We start from the raw sequence: 17,669 nt of genomic DNA, 5'->3' as shown, positions 1-17,669 counted from the left end.
AATACTGATTCACCTCCTCTCTCAATGTTTGGTGTGTTTAATAGTTGGGAATGTTTATTATGCATCTTGAATGTATGAGTTCTCTCATTTTTCTTCTAACAACTATGCAATTCCATCGACTAATCGTCACTCTCATTCATCTAGAGGGGATAAAAAATATGAGGAGATATTTGGTCACCTGAACCTATGAATGCTTAGATCATCAACCATTTTTCTCAAGGCTTATGTTTGTACCTCCTCCTCCACCTTCTACTTTTTCATTTATCAATTAAGTTCAATGGGTTGATAGTTTCCATCCAATTAATGCTTTGTAGAATGAGTACTTATAGATATTGCAGGTTTATTTGATACATCACACACTCTAGGCATTGGGCGAAATATTGAGGATCTTAACTTCCACTTTGATGGTATCTTGAATTTTTATGGCATCCCATCCTAAGTGCCTTTTGAAATTTTTCACTAGGTGTCTTTATAATTGCTGTAATTTTCTTTAGTTGATTTGGCAAATTTTCATTTAAACATTTGGAAAATTGAGAAAACTCCATATCACACTTCATGAGACTATTCCTTCTATCTCCTTTCATATATTTTCTTCTATCTTGGCCATTAGATTTATTTCTTCTCAAGTGGAGAGATTTAGTTTTTTTCTCTTGAATCTTCATCAACATTTATCCTCAAGCCTTCATCTTCATCAATGGATCTTCTCTCTTGTTGGGGTGGGATTCATCATCTTTTCCTTTCTCTCCTATGGGGGGATATTGATTGTTCTTGTGTGATAGTTTCAATGCTTTTGGGGACATCTTGAGTCCTTCATTCTTATCACATGTACTATTTCATTCCTTTTGTCTCTTATGGAGAGGTATTTTCTCCAATTGGGTTTTTCTCCTTTTCTCCATTTGTTAGAGTTGCATTGGTTTGTAGATGGGTACCTAATCAAGCCATGTTGTTATAAACCACCCATTCTCGCATATTTGCAGTCATCATCAATTTTCTAGATTCTCTACAAGTTAATATTAAGGAGGGTCTTTTAGTAATTAGGACATTATCTAATTGTATTGTCATAAATTGTATACTTACATAATTTCATACTCATTTGGGGCTCATTTTTGTGTTTGTCCCTCCTTAACCTTAGGATTTCTTGACTATAGATGTTTAGCACCCTATCTCTACATTTGCACACTATTCTAGCCTAGGCCGCCCTTGACTACGGTGCCTACCACCCTTGTCCCTATGGACTAGGTTTTTTATCACCCTAGTCCAAGCAAAAGGGGTCAAATTTGAATCCTATAGTTGTCAAAAAATATTGAGAAATAAAATGCTCCTTATGTCAAACTTTTTCAAAAAATTTAACATGTTTCGAGATCTGATAATAAAAGAAAGTATTATCCCCTTGTTTGAAACATATATCTATCATCTCTCGTCAAGAAATTGAAGTCACATTAATCAGTTGAATTGAGAAAGTAATCAAGAATCTTCAAGGCAGTGAAGAAGAGTTCAAGTATTTAGATTTAAATTAAGAATTCAAGATTGTATTCATGATCAAGTTTATGTGAATTCATGTATGATATTCCACCTAGCAAAATGAACCTTTCATGAAGATATCAATACAGGTAGATTCATTAGCAAAGATATAACATTTTAATTCAATATTTATGTAAGGTTTCAGCCTCTATCCTACAAGGGTAAGTTCTCTTTTTCTATTTATCATTGTTGGAGGGTTAAGTCTAACATGGATATTAACTTAGGAAAACCCTTGTACAACCCAACACCAATTTTACTCTCTTTTGTGTGTAGGACTAAGATTTGACATAGAAGAATTGCAGGTTAAGAAAGTATAGACTATGAGAAATAGATCTAGACTTTTAAAAAGTAGAAAATCCTTGAAATTGTGACTTAGACACATAGTTTGACACTTTTCCAATATAATTTTAGGGATATAATCTCAGCCACATCCTGATCCTAAATTAGTTCATGATATCTACATGAAACACCTTTAAGACTAAGATGCCTAGCCACAAAATCTAGCACATTCAAGTTCAAATTGTGGACACATATTTATTTTTTATCCCTATTTCTAGATTTATTGTTAGAGATTTCATATTTGTCCAAGTTCACATACTATTTATGTTGATTAATACCAATTTTAAATATTTAGCCCTAGAGTTCTTACATTTAATTCATTTTATTTTATCGATTCATAGCAAATTAATCAACAATGAAATAATCTTCATGTCCCTAGCTCCCCCACAAGTCTACAGTTGGGTCTACTGGTTATTTCCCCAATGCATGTTGATGTGAATTGTTTTGATTCCTAGTTTGCATGTTTAAACTAGAAAACCCCCTTTCCACTAATTATATCTTTGGTGAACCTAACATTTTATTGAATTATTTTATAGTTGGATGTTCAAATATGAGTTTGATTACATATTATTTTCAGATTTATAAACATTAATTGCTACAATCTATCATTTCTATAGTCTATTTTTTTTAATTAGGTGGTTAATTAATTCTTATATTGGTATATTGCATTTTTCAATCACTTGGTTTTTTCTAAATGTTTGCATCATCATTTATAATTGTATAAAAGGCATTTTGAGCATAAACTTATTCCATTAGTTTCTTCTTCTTTTTTTGTTAGTTTCATTACCTGTTATTCCAATTCCAATATACCAGTGAAAAGAAGATATATAATTATAGTTTTTGAAGGTTTACACACTAATGACATTGAGCCTAAGTTGACTAACTTATTCACTAGAATATTGGGTAAATCCTCTTCTTTCAATCCAATGCCTAACATGCCTAATAATGTTAGTAATCTTTCCCTTCATACTACTCATGATGAGGATGACTCTTCAACTGAAGTGACTATTGAACAATTATCAAATATTGACAAGCAATTGAAAGGTCTTTAACAATTTTTGAGTTATGAACATTTGGGTGGTGAAGCAATTCACTTGATTAAAAGTTTAATGAGGTTGACTGAAAATAATGCACATGGTGTTGAAGTGTTTCATGGTACAAATCATATTGTGGATGAAAACATTATGACATTGCCAACTTATTCTAAAGTGCTTGGACATTCTAATTATCCAAACCAAGCTGATATTTTCATGCCCATTCTTACATATCTACCTAATATGCCTGAATACACATCTTCCATCATGACTACCACTACACAAAATATTAATGCTACACATGTTATTAGTTGGGGGAATCCTATCAATTAATATTCCTACATACTACCTTTAACCAATCTTCTATTTGTTTCCCAACCATCTACTCTACCTACCTATCATAATGTTCCCCCCACCTATCATACAACACCTTCAAATCCTCAATCACAATTCAAAATTTATTAATTCATTTCATCCAATGAAGCCATCATAAGTTATTTCCTTCAAAATGTTTCATCTTTACCATAAAATTTGGATATTGTAACCAAATCCAAATCCATGATTCCTTCATATATCATAGCTAGACCACTTTCCATTGACATCCTTTATACTCATCTTCCAAAAGACACTGGGGTTCCCCCATTTGGAGAAATATAACAGACAAGGAGATAAGAAACTCATGTAAACATATTTTTCACTTTGTGTAATGATTTCCAATATGGTCAAAGGTTCCTTGCAAAACTATTCCCCAATACCTAAAGAGAAAAAGTTTTGTAGTTATTTTTCTCTTTGACTGCTTGTTCAATTGATAGTTTTCAAAAATGGATTGATGCATTTGATCAATATTTTTAAATATAAAATTGGTCCATAAATTAATTTTACTAATTTTTTGTTTTGTAAACAAGGCACGTTGAGGAAAAATTAAGTAATTTCATCTGTAGATACAAACATTTTCATGCAAAAATTTCTTATCATGTTCTTTTGGATTTTTGTTAATAATTTGAAAAAATACATTAGAGATCTAAATTTTTTTTTCTAATTTTACATCTTTCACAAAAAAATTCACACCACTTCATAATTATTAATTTCAAGTGAGTCAATTTGAACCCTCTTCATATTCAATTCATTCAATTCTAGTTGATAGCAATCAAGTTGCTTATCAAAACTTTCAAAAATAGACTTCATCAATATTAATATAAACAATTCCTCTAATCACATTGCTTCTCAGTGGTAGCCACAACACTTGTTGTAGCTCACTTTCTTCAAAATTCAAACATCACAACTTCAGTCCTCTTTTTGAGTATTTGAATAGCATCATGCTTAAATTGACTATTAACATGTGATGAATATTTAGATTCCCATTTGTCCCATAGATACTTCTAATTTCTTTTCACCTACTTTTAGTCCCAAAGCCTTTTGCCAATTCCATGATCAAGCAAGGCTTGATACTAAAATGTGCATTCAATTGAAGAATTAAATTCAAGATCTTATTGGTTTTACTAATATAATAGTGGATGGTGTGAATGATAAAAGGAAACAAATATATGGAACCTTGTTATCATAAATTCCAATTAGCAATTTTTTTCCTTCCCACTATATCAATGTTGTTGAGCATAATGATAGAGGATTTATGATTATTAATTATATATCTATTGAACCCAACAATTTTGTGAACTTGATTGAGGAAATTAAGCCTAAATGTGACCCTTGCATTAGCTTCAACTTAAGAGATGTCATAAAATCACTAGATGGAACATTATACATTACGACAAAGATTAAATATAATATGTCATATTGAGTTCTCATTGATCTAGTATGTATGGTAGATGTTATCATGGAAGAACATCACTATATTAAAATATTTCATCAAGATACATATGATTAATTTGATGTTGTGATTAAGGTGCATGATGGTTTCACTTGCCCCACTTTAGGTTCCATCATCCTTCCCATTAAAGTTGGTATTAAATACATATATTTTACCTTTTCCATTATCCCTACATTAAAACAATTTCTTTTGAAGTTTCCCCCCTTTAATTGATTACAAGAAAGATATACCTTCTACCATACATAAGTTCTGTAAATTCCCACACAACGGGTAGATTATAATGATCAATCATTGTTTTTATTATCCCTTAGCCAATCTTGAAACTTCACCCTTGATTTTTGTCAATCTTAGAAACCTGAATCTTTTGAAACCTCATCAATATATCCTTTTTCTATCCTATGAAAATGACAAAGCCAAATGGGTATCAATCCTTTAAAGAAAACCTTTGGGGTTCGCTTCAACTTCTCTTCGTAATGATTCTTCACCTATGGATATGGAAATAAATATTCTACCTCCAAGTCTTGGACCTAGACTTCTTCCTAATCCTCTTATCCCTCCTATATATGTTTCACTTCCATATACAAAATGCTATAAAAGAAAAATAGAGAAATACCCAACACATTTTATCTCTCTTGAAACCTAATGTGGTTACTTTTGTTCCTAGAGAAAAGGAACAAAAGAAACCAATTTTGTGTTATCCCCAACCTTCATTCACACAATTTTTGATGCAAAAATGAGTAAAATACTAGTTCAAGAGAATACCAATGAAGACATTGTGCTAAGGAAAATAATCCTACTTCCCAAAATGATTCCTCCCCCAAGAAATTGAATGTTGAAATTTTCCTACTTTCCCAAAATTTTCTTAAGCCTAGGGAGGAGGTTTATCTTGATTGCCCTTATCAAAGATTGAAATTGTCTAAGCAAAATGATTATTCTTCTTCATCTCCTCTACACATGACATATCCTATTATGATTAATTTTGATTGTGATGTTGATAAGAATATTGAGAGTACTATTGATATTGATGGTATGCATTGAGTTGTTGAGATTAGTCATGAGTTAGTTTCAATATTTTCAAAAGCTTTAACTCTAGCTCCCAGCCACACACATAGTGATTCATTATTAGAGAATGGTTTTTGTTTGGAACTAGTGGTTGCTTCATCTACCATATTAGTGGTTGACTCCTCTAGCATCTCACCAAAATTTTCAAATGATGTTAAGGAAGATTAAGAGTTGGATGACTTGCTATACTATCTCAATCATACAATAGATTCTTTTGTGCATTTTCTTGCATGTAATATGATCCTTGTAATGTGATCGATGTTTGTCATATCCTTGTGTTTTGTTAAGATCTCTTTGAATGAACCTCATTTCTTTTTTGGTGTAAGGAAATAAAGGGACTAGCACTATCATGACATTCCTCTATCTATATTTCACTTATTATATATGTTATATAAATGTTGTCTTGTAAATGTGATCTTATCATAAATGTGCTTTTGTGTTGTCTTCTTGGGGATGACGCAAAGCATTTAGATATTATTTTTTATCTCTTCCACATTGACCAAAAAAGACTTTTGTTGTTCATCTTATTTTCTCTTCTTCCATTGTGATCATTGCTCCACTACCTATTGTAGATGAGGTCAATTCAATAAAATCATACTTGATACACATGATTTATTTGATGCATACATTGACCCTAGATAGTAGATCCCTTATGTTCACTTTTGTGTATTGTGACATTCACCTTATATTTTCCCATTTGTAGACTCATCTACAATAATCCTTGGGGTCCTTTTGTTTATCTTTTATTTACGTTAGTTCCTAGTTCACACCCCTTTTCTAGAATTTTCATCTCAGAGATAACTTTAAATTAAGCACAAAAAGTCTGAGAATTTTTTTAGATGACTAAAATATGGCAGATTGAGCTAGATGGAGATTTTAAAAAGGGTCTATGATTAATATAGAAAAGATCTATGTCATTGTTTGGTGACTTTTACAATATAGAACTAGATTATAGCATGTGCTAAAAGGGGCAATCCATCCATGAGATCAAGATTCTGCACTCAAGGTCATTGCAATAGAAAATTTATGTGTATTATAGGTGCCATTTTTGTTTGAATGCATGACAAGATAATGAAAATGCTTAGACCATTAGTGAAGATGGTTAAAATGGCCGCCATGATAAAAATTTCACATAGAAAATATGCAAGGTTCCTTCCTATTTTCAAGGAAATCATGATTTCTATTATTTGGTCCTATTTAAGCTCATGGGTGTTCTGTATTAAGGGTTGAAATTTTTTATCAAAAGGAGACTCTATTATATTTTACTCATACTTTAATTTTGGTCAATGAATTGGTGAAGGAGAACATATTAAATTTTGCCAGCTTTGCCTTAGTTGTATATGTTCAATCTCTATAATTCATGATTTAAGATTCTATGTCCCAAGTGAGTACAATATACTTTGTCTTAATCTTCGTCTCTTATAATTTTAATTTATTCATATAGGTTCCTAAATCATGTGTAGTTTCACTCTTTTAGTAACTTGTGCTATTTTAGTTGATATTGTCTTATGCTTATACGATGAACTAGGAAGTGATAGAAGTCAACAATACTCATAGACAGTTGGGAAATATGAATTTCTATCAAGCCTTAATAGATGTTTCCCACATGGGAATTTGCATAGTATGTTTTGTGTTTGTCCAACCTTACACATTTTGATCTCACTCTAATAATTATGAGATAATGGTGTTATGTGCTTATTTTTGGATCAAATATTATAAAGTGCTATTAATGATAAAATATAATAGATCTTTGGTGCATTGCCTTAGGGATAGTTTTTTGTTATGTTTCTTTATATTCTTTTTCTCTCCCCAAATATTTGAATATATGGCTTCTAAAATCTTGGAGGGCATTTAGTGAAGAACTACAAGTCCTCCATTCACTAAACTTCCCATAGAGCTATTTATTCCCAAGTGTAAACCATAAGATCAACAATTCCTTTTCAAGCATTCTTAGTGGGATCCTGCTTTGACTGATCCCTAAACCTTAAGTGGGCGTATGAGCCATTATCTTGTTAATAGATCTCAAACCTCACGTAACTGAGACTTTTTGTTACCCCCTTTAATATCTATAGCTTAGGTTAGAGAAATCAGGGAAACTACATTAAAAGTACATGCACAAGTTCATCAACCACCACAAGTGGCTATTGAACTACCCAAAAAAATTGTGCCTTGGAATACTAGTAGCCCATTAATTGCCCCTACACTTCTATCTCAATTGGATCCTTTCCTTGTTTCAATAGTAAAAGATCTTCTTAAATTTACGGAAGAATATTTCAAGATGCTAGCTAAAAATCTACATGATCTATTTGATTGTTGTAAAGTACATAATGACACAAAGTAAAATGTCACACAAAGGAGATTGTTAAAATTGCTTCTTCAATAGGTTATCACACAAAGGAGATTGCCCATCCCTAGTACAACAATTGATAACCATCAAAAGGAATCCACATGAAGTTGTGATAGATTTCAACTCATTTCCATAAAAATTGGAAAAGAATTCCTCTAATGGCACATCTTCCCCTTGCCATGGCCTTTTTGTTCTTCCTTAGAGATTTCAACCTAGATATATCAATGACTGTTAAATCATTGGGAGGTATTGTCACACCACAATAATATGAAATAGTGGTAAGAGCATATAATTAGTTGAAATAGTAGGTCAACTTCAAAATGAAGTGACTCCTAGCACATCTACGCACACGCAATCAATGTATGTTTTCTTAAATGCAAAACTAATAAATGTTCTTGCTCCTCCAACATTGGCTACTAAAATAAGTGTCATGAACAATCTGCTATGCACTTTCTAAAATTAAATCATCAACATGAAGCCCCAATAGGTGATGCCTTTGAATCCTCCATGTAAGGGATTTTAAAATGGGAGATCATCTTATTAATAGAATTAATATCAAGGAGGAACAAGGTTGAACAATCAACCACAACCTTCAACTCAAATTGTTCCTATTCCAACTCCTCTTTAAATAGTAACCATGAATCCAAATAGAAAGATAACTTTGCTAGACAGAACATCATGGTGGATGACTCAAATGTCTAGTTCTTACCATGTAATGATGTTATGAATATTCCTTAGAATATTCTGAGTATACACTTATTCATCTTTAAGTATAGACAACTTGAAATTTTGACTGCCTAGATGCAAGGCATGTCCTTGGAACAAGAAGTAGAAATTGTTGTTGATACATTCGATTTTCTCCTAGATGGAAGAGGAAGAGAAAATGTTTGTAAATGATGCATCTACATTGAAATTCCTACAAGTGCAATTCAAGTATAACACTCGCTCAAAGTGGAGGGTCACCAAGGAACCTATTCCCTAGATCCAATTGCCAAAGTTGACTTTTTAAAAACATCGTGTTACTACTGGTGTGGTGCAACCTTTTCAAAATTTGAAGAGTAATTTCTCATATAAGCTAAAAGAGTTTAAGGTTCCACCTCTTGCATCCATAAATGTGGTTGAATAATTAAATCAAGCTCCCACAAATGTGTCTCTCTGGGATATTTTGGCTATCCTAGAGTAGAAGCTATTGTTAAAAGAAGCATTGGAGGGTCAAGAGAAGAAAGAACAAGTTGAAGATGTCACTAAACTGGTGAATGAAAAGGGAAAAGAACCAACTACTCCCACACAATAACAACAATCCTCCACATTTATAAATTTAAGTGATCAAAAAAAGAAAGAAGATACAAGTTAAAGCTCATGCCCGTTTTCTTAACCCTTTGAGTTGGTAATAAGCTATTACACAATTCTATGATTGATTCCAGAGCTAGCACTATAGTCATGCCAAAATAGATTGCAGAAGCCTTTGAGATAAAGTATGAGCCTCTAGAAATAAGAATTATGCAATTAGATGGCAAAGGGTTTAGGCCAAAGGAATAATTAAGGATCTCCCTTTGACCTTGTATTCCTATCCTAACATTACCATCCATAAAGAAGTAGTTATCATCAACATTATTCCTATCTTTGGTCTCAACCTATCTTGAGATTCCATGACAAAGATTGGTTGTTATATGTCTCTTGATTGGTCTCACTTTATCCTCAAAACCAAATATGGGTCTTAATTAAAAGTACTATCTGAATCCCTGCACTTCAAACACATAGAAAATGATGCTATGATGAACTTTGAACCTAATCATAATTCTTTTCTAAAGATGAAATTTACTATGTTGAGATGTTGGAGAAAGAAATTATAACTAGAGATAGAAATGAAAAAGAAGAGGATCTTCTCAATCAATTCATAGATATAGAAACATTCATGCTACACATATGGGAACCTATGTGATATTTGATGAGGATCAACCTATCCCCTTAGTTACCAAGGAGAAATGAGAGTTTGTGGAAGATAATTGTGATCAAGAGTCTAAATTATGGATAATGCATTTTGACGGTGCACGATGTAGAGCTAGCTCAAAAGTTGGTATTCGTTTAAATTCTTGAACTAGAGAACAAATGTTAAGGGATTTTTTCTTTTAATTTTCTTGTACAAATAATGAAGCTACCTACGAATTCTTTGTAAGAGGGCTCACCCTTATTGAATGGATGGGAATTAAGAAGCTAATTTTTTTTGGAGATTCAAATCTAGTAATCAAGCTAGTTCAGAAGGTTTTAGTTTCTGAAAATGTATGCATGAGATCCCATTGACACAAATTCTAGGACCTAATTGAAGGGTTGGAGGCTTTTAACATTCAAGTGATCCCAATAAAACAAGTTATGAAAGCGAATCAACTAGTTATGATTGGATGAGTAAATAAAAAATAAGCATTTTGTGTGAATAATTGTGAGACATTCAATTCTTGATAATGATCCAAATTGGTATTTATTTGGGAGGAATGCTCAAATTTTTTTGTCCATGCAACATACAGGAGAATTCATAGAACAACTATAACCTAAATTGATGAAGCGTACAAAGATCAAATAATTGAAAGCTGAAAGGTAACAAGCTTCCTAAAGGATTATTAACATTAGAAAATATCTTTGATTGTGATGATGCAAGGAATGACAAGAAAAAGTTTGTCATTGATAAAAGATATTGTGTTGGCATGGAGGTCAAAAATGGTAGAAAATAAAGTTGGAAAGGAAGTTCCTCAAAAAGACAGAGATCAGTTAATTTCTTGGTGTTATAAATACAACGAAGTTATAGGATGGACTTACAATGACCTGAAGGGGTATTATTGTATTGTCATCTAGCACACTAGATAGAGTTTACTGAGGGAGCTAAGCCAATCCGATAGAAACAAAGGCTATTTAACCCTAATATTAAGTCTCTTATGGCTCAAAAATTGATAATGATTGTTACTTAAGTAATATCGTCGCTTAGACTGCTTGTTCCATCATTGTTCTCTTCCTTTGCATTTAGAAAGGGAAGGAAAAAGTCAATCAAATTCTGAGAAGCTTCATAAAGTGCTTCTTTAGGAGCTAATCCTCCATTCATCCATATTTCAAGAAATAGAATTTCTTGTGTCTCATTTTTGCTCCAATAGGAGTGAATATTGTAATTTACATTTTGAATAGGGGCAAAGGTAGCATCTATAGGAAAGACAAAGGTAGCATCTATAGCAAAAATTTCATCCTTAGGATTGTAATTATTTGGATTTCAGATAATATATCTGTGGTCTTTTTCAATTTGTAATGATATATCTAAGGTAATTGATTTGTTTATGTTAGCTATATGCTATGTAGTATCGATTATTCTCACAGAAGGTGGTAACATGATATCTTGAGCGGTTACCATTTTTGGTCTGAAAACATGGATAGATCCTTCTCGAATTCCATACACATCACTTCGAAGTACAATTTCTTTCAGATTCATCAAAATTTCATGTATTGATTCTTCAATACTTGTTATTACAGAATATTCGTTTGATATGTTGTGAAATTTAGCACGTGTGATACATGTTCCTTCTACTTCTCCAAGTAATACTCTTCTTATTGCACTGCCTATTGTATTAGCTTGAACTTTGCGAAGTGGAGATAGAGTGAAACAACTATAATGAAAATGCTTATTCTGTATTTTGGATTAAATAGTAAAGAGATACTAAATGAAAAAGGTCTCATCGAAAAAGATGAACCTCTTTGCATAGATATAAGGTGAAAAATTAGACATTTTCTTTGGCCTCGTTATCGAGTAGAGGATCTAATTTGCATGAATCGATTCTGGTGGAATACTAGTAATGGTAGTCGGTCTGTTATGTTGAGGGTATGCATGTATCCCAAAATAGATCATTGGGAACATATGGAAAATAGTTTTTATTTTATAAAACAAAGTTTTGTTTCAATAAGAGAGATTCTTCAAGATTTGGCAAATCGGACCAAAATTTTATTGGGTACAAAGTGTTCACCGGTTTTTGGACGAAATGAACCTATAAATCAGGTAGAGCTGCAAAAAAAAGAATAATTTTTGTAGCATAAGTTTGTCTTTTCCTTCTGGCCGCTCCCTGTGCAATGAACTTCTTACAAAAATGATAAAATTGATAAGTTCTTTTAGGGATAAACTTATAAAATTTCTAACAGAAAGTAGAGATTCTCTTCTAAAATTGATAAGTTCTTTTAGGGATAAACTTCGAAAATTTCTAACGGAAAGTAGATCATTTACCCAATCAAACATAGGACATGGGTGTCCAGCCTAGTGTTGGTCTGAAAGAAGAACAGAAATATCTACTTATGTGTGGATTTTCAAGATTTGAATAGAGCTTCTCTAAATGACCACTATCCACTACCCTCCATGGAGCAAATTTTCCAAACAGTTGCTATGTCGAAAATGTTCTCATTGCTTCATGGATTTTCTGCATATAATTAAGTATGGGTTAAAGAATAACATCAACATAAAATAACATTCACCTAAACTAGGGAACTTTCACATATGCAATGATTCCTTTTGATCTCTCGAATGTCGAAACTACATTTCAACACATAATAGATATCGCCTTTAAGAACCTAATAGACCTGATAATCCTTATCAACCTGATATACATGATCTATTTGATGCACACACTGACCCTAGATAGTGGATCCCTTATGTTCACTTTGTGACATTCACCTTTTATTTTCCTACGTTTAGACGAGTATCTACAATAATCCTCGAGGTCCTTTTGTTTTTCTTTTATTTTTCTTAGTTCTTAATTTAAACCCCTTTTCCAGAATTTTCATCTCGGAGACATTTTTTTGTAAGTTGTAAGCTTACACGTGGTAGCAACACTTGGCACCTTTATGGAGTTTTAAAGCATACTCGGCTTTCCCTTTTCCTTGAAAGTGCACATAGCCAACACGTGTCATCACCACATTTTCTATTTTTGAAAAAGGCTCTAGTGCTTAAAGTCTCTCTGAAGAGCTGTCATGTGTTGATGGCATCGAAGAAAAGGTTATTAAAAAAAGTCCACTAACTTGCCACACCTTTCGAATTAAGAACAAAAGGCCCGATAATTTTTTTTGAATATTGACATATGGTAGTCGGAAGAATATTTTGAAAGGGTCTACAATTAAGTTAGAAAATATCTCTGCTATTGGTAACTGACGAATTTTAAAGGAAAGAAGTAGATTGTAGCATCTATTAAAAGGGGCAGTCCATCCATGAGATCAAGCTACTGCACTCAAGGTTGTTGCAATAGAAAAGTTATGGGTATTACAAGTGGCATTTTTGTTTTTATGCATGACAAACTAATTATGATGCTTAGACTATTAGTGGAGATGGCTACAATGATTGCCATGATTAAAATTCAATGCAAAAAAGATATGCAAGGTTCCTTCCTGGTTTCAAAGAAATTATGATTTCTATTTTCTATTCCTATTTAAGCTCATCGACATTCTGTATTAAGGGTTCATCATTTTTATCAAAAGAAGACTTTGTTGTATTTTACTTAGACTTTAATTTTAGACTTTAATTTTAGTTCATAAAATAATGAAAGAGAATATATCAAATTGTGCCAAGTTCATATTCGTTGTATGTTTGATTTCTATAATGCATGATTTAAAATTCTATGTTCGAAGTGAGTACAATATTTTGTCTTAATCTCTATCTCTTATAATTTTGATTTGTTTTTGTGGATTCCTAAATCATGTGTAGTTTCACTCTTCTAGTAACCTGTGATGTTTGATTTCATATTGTATCTTTCTTATTTAATGAACTAAGAAGTGATAGAAGTTAGTAATAATCATAGGCTATTGGGAAATATGGATTTTTGTCGAGCCTCAATAGATGTTTCTCATAGGGTAATCTAAATATTAAATTCTACATCCATATGATCTTATATATTATGTTCTCCCCCTAATAATGAAGAGATAGTGGTGTTATGTGCTTATTTTTTGATGACATATTTTAAATCTTATGTTGATGTTTAAAATATCATAGATCTTTGGTGCATCTTGGTGATATGATGAATCAATAAGGATCCGAACAACTATTGACAGGGGGGCTGAATCAATAGATAGAAAATTGACTAATCTTTTACCAAACTCAAAACCCAACTCAAAAATCAATCATTGAATTAATTGGTTCAATCATTGAGTAATAAACTACAACTGCAATGTCAAGTTTACCGGTTGACTGACATAACAAAATAACAGTGTAACATATCTAAAACTCTCAAACCATTTGACAAAAATATCAAAACATTTTGCTAACATTAGTAAAAGCACTTTTCATATCACATTTGATCATCTTAACATAATTAAGTGGATTTACAAGTTAAACAAATTAACCATATCAAAACATAACCACAAAAACCATTCACCACCTGACACAATGATTTTTGACGTCGAAACCCAAATGGGAAAAACCATGGTGGGGATGAATACCCACAAATATTTTGAACTCTTTTGAAGTTTGCCCTGTTAGGAGCCAAGCCTTGTTAGAAGATTTGCAAAAATGTCTTATTAGGAACAAATCTGGTTAAGGACCACCCGGTTAAGAAATTGACTACAATGCCCTATTAAAAGAAATACCCTGTTAAGAGTAACCTCGATAGAGGATCCAAAATCCAAGCTAATGGATCACCTGGTTAGAGGATTTAGAAAATACCAAGCATTTTAAAGTTTGCCCGGTCAAAGGATTTAACTATTGTAATTGTTAGAGAACAATTGGTTTTTTGTTGACCTGGTAATAGCACTACTCTACTTGATCAGATCCAATTCATGCTCCTATCTACCTCCAAATATTTTGCTGACTTTTTCTGGTTCGACAATCAATCACACTAACACTTAACCAAAAATTGCCAACACTACTACAAAACAACTCGTCGACCTTATAAGAAAAACAATAGGTTAGTAAAACATCACAAAACCTAACATCTCATAGAGATTACAAACAAATCAATTCAAACATGACCATTAGATCACATAGCAATCATCAACACATTGTTCAAGACAACCTCGACCACTCCTTGATCACTGCTCATCAAATCCTGCAACTCATCACGCAGTTTCCACTTCATGCAATGTACTCTCTCATTCCCAAGATAAAATAGTTATTTGTATGCACCAAAAACCACTTGAAACTCATCATGTGCATCGTGCATACATGGCATAATCATCTCCGATCAGCATTTGATCATAGATCAACACTGCCGATTCACCAAGCTCCATCAGTTATGGTTTGGCATATCAATAGGTAGGGTTACCGGTTGATCTCATTGCTTCAATAGAATACCGGTTTCCTTCACTGCTCAATTACTAGTTGCAAAAAAACATCACTACCGGTTACAATTGACATCAATGACAATACTTAAACTTCATTAATGCAATCTTCATACAAATGCCAACAATCTCCCCTTGTTGGCATTGATGTCAATACAAATATTAATAACCTTTGATTGTGATGATTGAGAGTAATGCACATACATAGGTATATCTATCCTAGTTTACATTTTACCATGTACTCTCTTTCAACTGTGTCTCCATGTCTTCAGCTAGTAATTGGCTATAGTTCTTCTCTTTATCAATTATATAGTTCTTCTCCCCCTTTGACAACAATGCCAAAGTGAAAGTAAAACATACAATGTCATACTTCACTATTCTACAACAAGATGCTCCCCCTGTGGAGTAGCTCCATTCTACACCAATCCGTGTTCAAGATATTCAATAAGCTTCAGGACTAATATCTTCCACATCTGTTCAACTGACCTCATGTAGGGGCACAACCCCTAGCTAACCTCTAAGATACTCAAATGTAGTCTTAGGCAGAGGTTTAGTAAAGATATCCGCTAGTTGTTCCTTGGTAGATACATGCTCTAGTAACACATCGTTACTCTGTACTTTCTCTCTCAAGAAATGATATTTTAGCTCAATATACTTGGTTCTTGCATGCAACACCAGTTTCTTTGAAATATTTATTGCACTGGTGTTGTCACATCAAATCCTTACCAGTTCTATAATCTTCAACTTGAATCCTTCCAGAATGTGTTTCATCCAAATTGCCTAGGTACAATTCATATATGCTGCAACATATTCAGCTTCAGCAGTGGATTGTGATATACAACTCTACTTCTTGCTGCTCCAAGATACAAGCCTTCCTCCAAGAAAGAATGCACCTCTGGTTGTACTCTTTCCATCATCAAAATTTCCTACCCAGTCTGCATCTGTATAAACTTTAAAATCAAAGTTACCTACATGTGTATACCATAATCCATAATCAATAGTACCTTTCAAATATCTAAATATTCTTTTAGTTTCAACCATGTGTGTCTCCTTTGGGTTCTTCTGAAATCTGGCAACTAATCCAACTGCATGAGAAATATCCAGTTTTCTGTGAACAACATAATGTAGTTTCCCTATCATTGACTTGTACTCCTTTTCATCAACGGATGCGACATCATCCTCCTTAGACAGTTTACAACCTATAACTATTGGTGTCCCAATTGGTTTACAGTCTCCCATTCCAAATGTCTTCAATACCTCTTTCACATATTTGGAATGTGTGATAAAGATACCATTCTTCATCTGTTGAATTTGCAATCCTATAAAGAATTTTATTACTCCTACCAGAGACATCTCAAATTCACTTTTCATCTCATTTGCAAAGTCATCACTCATGTCATCATTGCCTCCAAAAATAATATCATCCACAAATACCTCACTAACCAGTATCTTATCTCCTTCATTCTTGAGATATATATTGTTGTCTTCACTGGTTCTCTGAAAACCTATCTTCATTAGGAGTGAATGTAGTTTTTCATACCATGCTCTTGGTTCTTGCTTCAAAACATATAGTGCATTGTGTAGTTTGCACACCATATCCTTTACATTAATCAAAGCATAACCATTTGATTGTTCAATGTATACTTCCTCTTCCAGTATAAAATTTAGAAATGTTGATTTCACATCCATTTGATATACTTTGAATCTCTTATATACTGTAGATGCAAGTAGAGTCCTAACACCTTCCAATCTAGAAATTGTTGCAAATGTCTCGCCATAGACTTCTCCTTCTTCCTGTGCATAACCTTTGCATGCCAATCTTGTTTTGTTTCTGACTACTACTCCATCTTTGTTCAATTTATTTATGAATACCCATTTAGTACCTATTACATTTTTGTTCACTGGTCTAGGTACTAGAGTCCATGTATTGTTCTTCTCAATCTAGTAAATCTCCTCTTCCATAGCCTTGATCCAATGATCATCTCCAAAGGCTTCCTTTGCAATTCTAGGCTCAATAGTGGAGATCATACAAGAATTTTCTCTAATTATTCTTTTGTTTAATACTCTTGCATCTTTATCTCCAATAATCTGATCAGGATTATGATTGAGTCTTACATACCTTTGAATAAAATGATCATTATCTTCAGGTTCTTCTTCCTCACTATCTTCATCCTCTGCAAAATCTACTTGTTCTAGTTAAACTGGTAGTACAACATTGTTCTCACCAACTTCTGGCTTCATCGGTTCAGGT

The 17,669-nt window shown here is 32.8% G+C and overlaps 1 pseudogene; it reads right to left on the bottom strand.

Annotated features, from left to right (window-relative positions):
* Positions 1–11,087: 11,087 nt before the first annotated feature.
* LOC131049852 (DNA-directed RNA polymerase subunit alpha-like) lies at positions 11,088–11,807 on the bottom strand (annotated as a pseudogene).
* Between the last annotated feature and the right edge of the window lie 5,862 nt (positions 11,808–17,669).

Source organism: Cryptomeria japonica, chromosome 5 (genome assembly GCF_030272615.1).
Source record: "Cryptomeria japonica chromosome 5, Sugi_1.0, whole genome shotgun sequence".
Lineage (NCBI taxonomy): Eukaryota > Viridiplantae > Streptophyta > Pinopsida > Cupressales > Cupressaceae > Cryptomeria > Cryptomeria japonica.
Note: the sequence above shows the minus strand (reverse complement) of the source record. Positions and strands in the feature narration are given on the sequence as shown.